This window comes from Bombina bombina, chromosome 4, assembly GCF_027579735.1.
Source record: "Bombina bombina isolate aBomBom1 chromosome 4, aBomBom1.pri, whole genome shotgun sequence".
Lineage (NCBI taxonomy): Eukaryota > Metazoa > Chordata > Amphibia > Anura > Bombinatoridae > Bombina > Bombina bombina.
This window is the reverse complement of record NC_069502.1, coordinates 16,175,374-16,183,796: the sequence shown is the minus strand read 5'-3', so window position 1 is coordinate 16,183,796 and position 8,423 is coordinate 16,175,374.

Genomic DNA, 8,423 nt, shown 5'->3' with positions numbered 1-8,423 from the left:
ACTGCCAGCATGTCTGCTATAGCCTGTACTCTGGACCAGGAGGAACCTGATTATAAACTGTGACTGCCAGCATGTCTGCTATAGCCTGTACTCTGGACCAGGAGGAACCTGATTATAAACTGTGACTCCCAGCATGTCTGCTATAGCCTGTACTCTGGACAGGAGGAACCTGATTATAAACTGTGACTCCCAGCATGTCTGCTATAGCCTGTACTCTGGACCAGGAGGAACCTGATTATTAACTGTGACTTCCAGCATGTCTGCTATAGCCTGTACTCTGGACCAGGAGGAACCTGATTATAAACTGTGACTCCCAGCATGTCTGCTATAGCCTGCACTCTGGACCAGGAGGAACCTGATTATAAACTGTGACTCCCAGCATGTCTGCTATAGCTTGTACTCTGGACCAGGAGGAACCTGATTATAAACTGTGACTCCCAGCATGTCTGCTATAGCCTGCACTCTGGACCAGGAGGAACCTGATTATAAACTGTGACTGCCAGCATGTCTGCTATAGCCTGCACTCTGGACCAGGAGGAACCTGATTATAAACTGTGACTCCCAGCATGTCTGCTATAGCCTGTACTCTGGACCAGGAGGAACCTGATTATAAACTGTGACTCCCAGCATGTCTGCTATAGCCTGTACTCTGGACCAGGAGGAACCTGATTATAAACTGTGACTCCCAGCATGTCTGCTATAGCCTGCACTCTGGACCAGGAGGAACCTGATTATAAACTTTGACTCCCAGCATGTCTGCTATAGCCTGTACTCTGGACCAGGAGGAACCTGATTATAAACTGTGACTCCCAGCATGTCTGCTATAGCCTGTACTCTGGACCAGGAGGAACCTGATTATAAACTGTGACTCCCAGCATGTCTGCTATAGCCTGTACTCTGGACCAGGAGGAACCTGATTATAAACTGTGACTCCCAGCATGTCTGCTATAGCCTGCACTCTGGACCAGGAGGAACCTGATTATAAACTGTGACTCCCAGCATGTCTGCTATAGCCTGTACTCTGGACCAGGAGGAACCTGATTATAAACTGTGACTGCCAGCATGTCTGCTATAGCCTGTACTCTGGACCAGGAGGAACCTGATTATAAACTGTGACTCCCAGCATGTCTGCTATAGCCTGTACTCTGGACCAGGAGGAACCTGATTATAAACTGTGACTCCCAGCATGTCTGCTATAGCCTGCACTCTGGACCAGGAGGAACCTGATTATAAACTGTGACTCCCAGCATGTCTGCTATAGCCTGCACTCTGGACCAGGAGGAACCTGATTATAAACTGTGACTCCCAGCATGTCTGCTATAGCTTGTACTCTGGACCAGGAGGAACCTGATTATAAACTGTGACTCCCAGCATGTCTGCTATAGCCTGTACTCTGGACCAGGAGGAACCTGATTATAAACTGTGACTGCCAGCATGTCTGCTATAGCCTGTACTCTGGACCAGGAGGAACCTGATTATAAACTGTGACTCCCAGCATGTCTGCTATAGCCTGTACTCTGGACCAGGAGGAACCTGATTATAAACTGTGACTCCCAGCATGTCTGCTATAGCCTGTACTCTGGACCAGGAGGAACCTGATTATTAACTGTGACTCCCAGCATGTCTGCTATAGCCTGTACTCTGGACCAGGAGGAACCTGATTATAAACTGTGACTACCAGCATGTCTGCTATAGCCTGCACTCTGGACCAGGAGGAACCTGATTATAAACTGTGACTCCCAGCATGTCTGCTATAGCCTGTACTCTGGACCAGGAGGAACCTGATTATAAACTGTGACTCCCAGCATGTCTGCTATAGCCTGTACTCTGGACCAGGAGGAACCTGATTATAAACTGTGACTCCCAGCATGTCTGCTATAGCTTGTACTCTGGACCAGGAGGAACCTGATTATAAACTGAGACTCCCAGCATGTCTGCTATAGCCTGTACTCTGGACCAGGAGGAACCTGATTATAAACTGTGACTCCCAGCATGTCTGCTATAGCCTGCACTCTGGACCAGGAGGAACCTGATTATAAACTGTGACTCCCAGCATGTCTGCTATAGCCTGCACTCTGGACCAGGAGGAACCTGATTATAAACTGTGACTCCCAGCATGTCTGCTATAGCTTGTACTCTGGACCAGGAGGAACCTGATTATAAACTGTGACTCCCAGCATGTCTGCTATAGCCTGTACTCTGGACCAGGAGGAACCTGATTATAAACTGTGACTGCCAGCATGTCTGCTATAGCCTGTACTCTGGACCAGGAGGAACCTGATTATAAACTGTGACTCCCAGCATGTCTGCTATAGCCTGTACTCTGGACCAGGAGGAACCTGATTATAAACTGTGACTCCCAGCATGTCTGCTATAGCCTGTACTCTGGACCAGGAGGAACCTGATTATTAACTGTGACTCCCAGCATGTCTGCTATAGCCTGTACTCTGGACCAGGAGGAACCTGATTATAAACTGTGACTCCCAGCATGTCTGCTATAGCCTGCACTCTGGACCAGGAGGAACCTGATTATAAACTGTGACTCCCAGCATGTCTGCTATAGCCTGTACTCTGGACCAGGAGGAACCTGATTATAAACTGTGACTCCCAGCATGTCTGCTATAGCCTGTACTCTGGACCAGGAGGAACCTGATTATAAACTGTGACTCCCAGCATGTCTGCTATAGCTTGTACTCTGGACCAGGAGGAACCTGATTATAAACTGTGACTCCCAGCATGTCTGCTATAGCCTGTACTCTGGACCAGGAGGAACCTGATTATAAACTGTGACTCCCAGCATGTCTGCTATAGCCTGCACTCTGGACCAGGAGGAACCTGATTATAAACTGTGACTCCCAGCATGTCTGCTATAGCCTGCACTCTGGACCAGGAGGAACCTGATTATAAACTGTGACTCCCAGCATGTCTGCTATAGCTTGTACTCTGGACCAGGAGGAACCTGATTATAAACTGTGACTCCCAGCATGTCTGCTATAGCCTGTACTCTGGACCAGGAGGAACCTGATTATAAACTGTGACTGCCAGCATGTCTGCTATAGCCTGTACTCTGGACCAGGAGGAACCTGATTATAAACTGTGACTCCCAGCATGTCTGCTATAGCCTGCACTCTGGACCAGGAGGAACCTGATTATAAACTGTGACTGCCAGCATGTCTGCTATAGCCTGTACTCTGGACCAGGAGGAACCTGATTATAAACTTGAGGAGATGGTGGAGGATATTCCTTGTCCTTGTGTGATGGGCAGCAGCACAACATCCTTCACACTTTTAGGCCAGCAGTCTCCACCTATATTCTCTCCCTCAAAAAAGAAGAAGGAAGTCAATGGCACTACTACATATGTGTTAGGACTACTGCCAATAACTGATTTCCACCATATGATTACCATGGAGTCATGGGATGGTGCTGTGTTTATTAATAGCAACAAGCAGGAGATCAGAGGAATAACATCCCCCACAGTATACACTCATAGCACTCCAGAGTCCGAAATAATTAATTGCAGATATAACTCAAAGGTAAATTGTCTCCCAACAGTACGATCAGGTACAACCAAATGAATTAAAATATAACCTTTATTGGAATCAAACTAAAAACAGGGTATGACTTAAAAACTATGACTAGGGATGGAGAGGCGTGATATTAATATGTATCTCAATAGTGTTACTCATTCGGCAGTGTGCTGATTGTATGTCAGAGCAATGAGATACCCTCTATTGTATGGTGAGGGGATCAGTGAAGAACACATAGAAATAACCTAATAAGGTGGAGTATGAGAGAACTAATATTATAGCACTAGCACCCGATGGTACAGATATGGGTCCAGTGTGTAATACAGATCAGTGATATTAATATGTATCTCAATAGTGTTACTCATTCGGCAGTGTGCTGATTGTATGTCAGAGCAATGAGATACCCTCTATTGTATGGTGAGGGGATCAGTGAAGAACAAATAGAAATAACCTAATAAGGTGGAGTATGAGAGAACTAATATTATAGCACTAGCACCCGATGGTACAGATATTGGTCCAGTGTGTAATACAGATCAGTTGGTAATGCTATGGGCATGTATCATATCATTTATATAGAAAAGCCTATATGGCTCTTATTATTATGTATTTGTAATACCATAGCCAATTGTAATTCACTCCACTGGTGCTGTGTTGTGCAGTATAGTTCCTGGCTAACAGTGAAGATATAGAGGCCCATTTATCAAGCTCTGAATGGATCTTGAAGGCCCGTGTTTCTGGCGAGTCTAAAGACCGCTGATCCATAACCCTGTCCGCCTGCTCTGATGAGGCGGACAGGAATTGCCACAATACAACCTGATCGAGTACGATAGGGTTGATTGACACCTCCCTGCTGGCGACCCATTGGCCGCGAGTCTGCAGGGGGCAGCGCTACACCAGCAGCTCTTGTGAGCTGCTGGTGCAATGCTGAATACGGAGAGCGTATTGCTCTCCGCATTCAGCGAGGTCTTGCGGACCTGATCCGCACTGTCAGATCAGGTCCGACAGGCATTTGGTAAATTGGCCTCATAGTGATTAACTAAGGTATAGATAGCTGGCTAATTAGTTATTGAGTGTTGGTTCATTGTTAGCCAGTATTATCTTGCTAGCAATATAGTAACAAAATGCGTTTGTATACTTCAATTGGAAGCGGTTAGCATATACCAGTAATAAGTAACATATATGTAGTGTGATATGTGTTATATAAGTATTTGCATACAAGTAATGAAACAGGTAAGCTTTGCTAAGATCGTTAGCCACTTGCTTTATAAAATGTATAAGTTAGTATATCCTTATTGTTAAATTCTGTGAGGATATCTAATTCACAAAATAATAATGAACACGGTACACAATACAAGATGTTCTTATATGATATACTTTGTATCTAATAGTGTTTCTAATATTAATGCAGCTGATTCATTTAGCTGGATATCAGGAAAGCTTGAATATGTTTGCCACTACACTATACGCTTATAAGCCTTTATCAAATATGCAGTAGGTTATTGTTTATGTCCAGAGGTGTAACCGGTATCGCTGATATGAATACAATCTTTAAAGGAATCAAAGTATTAAAACACCTTCGTTATTGTTATCTCTGACGAGATGCAGTGTAGTTGGCAGTAGGTATAGTAAACTGATTCACTCGCGACACAGATTTTCATGTCAACACCTTATGTTTAACACATACTACAATGCTGGTATAGTTGGAGATCTGACTGACATACAAAAATGAGTATGAGGAATAAACGCTCACGCTACTCAAGTCCCCTAGGTGCCCTAAAACACAGGAGTTCCCTAGACTCCACCAGAACCCTAACATGTTTCGCCGCTTGTCGGCTTTATCAAAGAGTGCTTGCACAGAGCACAATGATAAGCTTAAATAGTCTGCTAGTGTATTCCCCGCCTCCTATCGGTGATGTCATAGGGGTGTGTTTAGTGACGTGACTTTGACAACACATAACACGGGCACTGCCAAGGGATAAGTTGAATTGTGATTACTCCACCTTATTAGGTTATTTCTATTTAACCAGACACAGTGTTCTTCACTGATCCCCTCACCATACAATAGAGGGTATCTCATTGCTCTGACATACAATCAGCACACTGCCGAATGAGTAACACTATTGAGATACATATTAATATCACGCCTCTCCACCCCTAGTCGTAGTTTTTAAGTCATAACCTGTTTTTAGTTTGATTCCAATAAAGGTTATATTTTAATTCATTTGGTTGTACCTGATCGTACTGTTGGGAGACAATTTCCTTTTGAGTTATATCCGCAATTAATTTATTCTTTCAGACTCTGGAGTGCTATGAGTGTATACTGTGGGGGATGTTATTCCTCACTCTGATCTCCTGCTTGTATTCTCTCCCTCTCCATCGCCACCATCATCCTCTGTTGCTGAGCAGCCACTTACTATAACAACCTCACCCACTACCCATTTTGCCAGTTCCACTAGCAGTGCAATCTGTCACTACTAGTATCGCTGGCAGATCCACCACCACCACTATCAGTTCCACCAGTAGAAGAGGAAAAAGAGTAGGGCAGAAAGAATTTGTAGAGCCACATCTAAAATTACCAGCAAAGGAGACATCAACTGCAGTAGAATGGCCGGGAGAGGAAGCAACTGCTTCATGTCGCTCATAGGTGTGGGACCACTTAGCAAAGAAGCCATTTCCAATGCTAAAAAAGTGCAAGTTGTGTGGAAATTAGCCAAAGGAGAGTGTTTTGTCTTCTCACCAGCTCTGGGATGAGCCAAAATTTCTGCATGCACCACAAGGTTGTGTTATTGAGTGAAGGTGGGGCCAGCAGCAGGAGCAACATTTCCTTCATAGCTGGCAATGCCACCTACTAGGAGCAGCACTATCACCAACAGTCAGTACAGGGGACATGGTATTGATGCAGGTCACGTAAACCACAGTATTAAAACCAGTCACCTTGTTAGGCAGGAACAGGAGAATGCAGGGCTTCACAAGCACTGACTTAAGACACAAGTGCTAGGTGGAACTCGACTTTGGATATGGCAGAGCATATCTTGGAGAAGCTGAAAAGATAAGAAAACAGAGCGCAGCTCATCTAAGAGTAAACATTTTAATTGATCCGCAATGTGCGCAATATAACACTTACAAGAAGAAAATAAAAACAAGCCAATCTAAAAAGCTCAGAGTGAAACAGCCATCCAAAGGAAGCCAGGAGATGTTAAACAGTTTACCCACGCCACATCCGGGAATTGCGCAGGAACCCGTGGGTTGATAGGGGAAAGCCTGGATGATCCAAGGATGCCGATGACGTCAGAGCGTTGAATGACCTCAATGCGTTTCGTCTGGTAATGTCCAGACTTTGTCAAGAGGATTAGTAACGTCCAGCACTCTGACATCATCGGTGTCCTCGGATCATCCAGGCTTTCCCCTATCAGTCCACGGGTTCCTGCGCAATTCCCAGATGTGACGTGGGTAAACTGTTTAACATCTCCTGGCTTCCTTTGGGTGGCTGTTTCACTGAGAGCTTTTTAGATTGGGCTTGTTTTTATTTACTTCTTGTAAGTGTTCACTTTTATATTGCGCACATTGCGGATCAATTAAAATGTTTACTCTTAGATGGGCTGCACTCTGTTTTCTTGTCTTTTTGGAATTAATAAAGTGTGTTATTTTTTTAACATTACACTCCGAGTAGTGCCTGCACTTTCTTCTGGAGCTTTTGTAGTCCAATTCCATTGATGCAGCATCTGCAATTGAAGAGCCCAAAGATGAAATCTGGCAAATGGAACTGCATCTTAGGTACAACTTCCATACACTAAGCAATGGAAGACAGAAGATTCAGCTGTTGCAGCTTCAGACTGTGCTTATCTATCAGGGACAAAAGCATCGTCACTGAATAGATTATGAATCCCAGACAAGTGACATAGGTCTGAGGATTTAACAAGCTCTTAAAAAGGTTTGTTTTCCAACTGTAACTCTGAAGCAACTAAATTAGTAATGATGTATTGTAAAATAACCGCTGAGGAAAATGACAGCAAAGGTTTACGCAGTGAGTAACACAGCACATAAAGGGTAAAATAAAAAAGAGCTTTTTTTATCTCAGATAAGGCACGCTAAAATGGTTAACCCTTAATGCTACCGGTGAGCGCTAAAGAGGAAGGAGGTGAAGGAAAATACACTGTTTACAATTCAGATGTAACAATAACCTTAAAAAAGTATCCAAAAGTGCTATTAAGTGCTAATATTAGGTGTATGGTTTATAAATATATTTCCCCAGACTAAGGGAATAAATCTGTTCATATTAATAACCGATGGGCTATGAAGGTGCAGGCACGTATCAGCACCTTTGTTCTTCTGTGCTTTCCTCATCTGCAGTAACTTGCTTCCAGTAGACCACCTCATCCTAGGCAGTACAAGTACAATGCCAACACTCTAAGCCAGTAGCAGCATCTCAACCCAGGGTAATGCTGGAAAAATGCACATTCCCCCTGGGATCCCACAAGAGACAGCAGGGGATTGGTGGACAAGTGCACCTAATAAAAAATATCTTATACTATGATTATTAAATGCTTGCACCTAAGAGCTTTCACTTAGTTAAATAAGTGCATCATTTAACACAGTAAAAGAGAGTATATTTAAACAAAGGAAAACTACCACAACAAAAGGTCATAGTCTTAAATTATAGGGGCAAAGGTTTAAAAGCAATATAAAGCAAAAAAAAAAAAAAAGGAACAGACATGCCATTTACAATGATAATAATAATAATAATAATAATAGTAATAATAATAATACTAATAATAATAATACTAATAATAATAGTAATAATAATAGTAATAATAATAATAATAATAATAGTAATAATAATAATAGTAATAATAATAATAATAATAATAGTAATAATAATAGTAATAATAATAATAA